Source organism: Musca vetustissima, unplaced genomic scaffold, assembly GCF_032173495.1.
Source record: "Musca vetustissima isolate MV318-11 ecotype Yass unplaced genomic scaffold, APGP_CSIRO_Mvet_v1 utg77507, whole genome shotgun sequence".
Classification (NCBI taxonomy): Eukaryota; Metazoa; Arthropoda; class Insecta; order Diptera; family Muscidae; genus Musca; species Musca vetustissima.
Window position 1 is genome coordinate 109,990 of NW_026888908.1, and position 1,865 is coordinate 111,854.

A 1,865-nucleotide genomic window follows, 5' to 3' on the forward strand; every position below is an offset into this window, starting at 1 on the left:
CCTGAGAATAGAGTTGCGTCAACTATCACCATAACCACCACCATCCAGATGGCCATGCATCATTAACAGGGCGCAATATAAACAAAGTGAATTGTTTCAGCCTTTTCAAAAAACCGCAATGACAAAAAACCCCGTATTACACAATGGCCGCCTATTCCTTTAGGCTTTTGTCTTTCCAAAAACCACAAATTATCTATTACAATATTTACGTTTGTGCGTATGTGCTGTTGTGTTTTGAAAATGCTTGATTTGTATATGAATTTTGCATGCATTCGCCAATGTTTAGTTAGGATCCTAAATAGACATAAATCGGAATCATATGTTTATTTACTTTGCTCCTTTTTTGTCGTCGTTATGTGGTGTGGAAATGTGGTTTTTACGTTGCGCATGCGCATTTCGTTTTTATTTGATGTGTGCAGTTGTGGTTGTTGTTCGCGTTGCCCATTGTGTCCTTTTTGCTAGTTTGGCCATATGTGAGTGTGTGTTTAGTTGCTAGATGTTCTGTTGCTTATTTATATCCACTATCCTAGTCTGTGATGATGATTATTTGTGTGAAAAGTTAATGCTAAAACCATTAACAAATATGAACACCTCTATCCTTTTGTTGTCCCATTTTTATCCCATACCAGATACGTACACAAACACGCACACATCATGTGTGTTGTTGTTTTTCTTTGCACATACATATCTTATGTGCGGTCTGCATTGTTTTGGTTTGTGTTATGTAAACATCGTAAATATCTTAAATTACTTAGGAAAACACATTTAAACGGATCAAGGCATATTTGAGGTAGGAAAATGTGGAAAAGCCATTTTACGTAAATATTTGTTAAATGCATCGCCATCACCATCATCATCAATGAATGCATGCATGCAGAAAATTCCATCCGTTTATTTTGACTATTTAAACAGATTTTAAGGATTTGAAAATTGATGATTGAACCGGGGAAAATAAAAGCCAAACAGGAAGGCAACGGATATTTAATAAATAAATGCTAGATAATCATGTCTAACAAAATGGAACCAACAATGAAACGTCTAAAGATTAAAATAATTATATTTGCAAAAATATGCCGATATTCATTTGTTTTAGGCAAAATATTGGCTATGTCAGTAGAGTTACTTTTTCACTCCGTGCGTAAGAAAATAATTATTTTATGATGATATTTTTATACCATCCCCCAAAAAACTGGTGTGAATATTAAAATTGTCATTCCGTTTGCAATACCTCGAAATAATGCTTGGAGATCCCATAAAGTATGAATATTGTTGATCGGAATAAAATTCTATACCGATTTAGATATATCTGTATGTTCTTCTGTTTAAATCACGATCAGATTTTTATACCCTACACAACTATGCTGTCAGGGTATTATAGCTTTGTGCAGCCCCAAAAGTTTGTAACGCCGCGAAATATTGGCCCTAGACCCTGAGCTGAGTCGATCTAGATCTTTACCTATTGTTTTTGGTAAAGATCGGGTAATATTTAGGGGATGCAATGGACCAAAAACTTTATTTTTGTCTGATTTTCTGGACGCTCCAGAAGCCCAATATGGCCTGAACATTGTGAAACTTTGCATGGAGAAGGGGACCGGGTCAAAGAATAAGCATGCCTGTTTTGATAAAGATCGGTCAATATTTAGCGGGTCACCCTTACATTTGTGTGAAAAATGACAAAATTTGTATTCTATAGCGTATATATTTACCCCTGAAGGACATAGACCCGAGAAGTTTATATTATATATGACCTTTAAATTAATACCAATTATATTGTTGTATGTGCTCGGATGTGGGAGTTACACCTAAATATTTACAGGACCTTCGTATATTATTTAGTAACCCATTATCACACTAGAGAGCGGAAC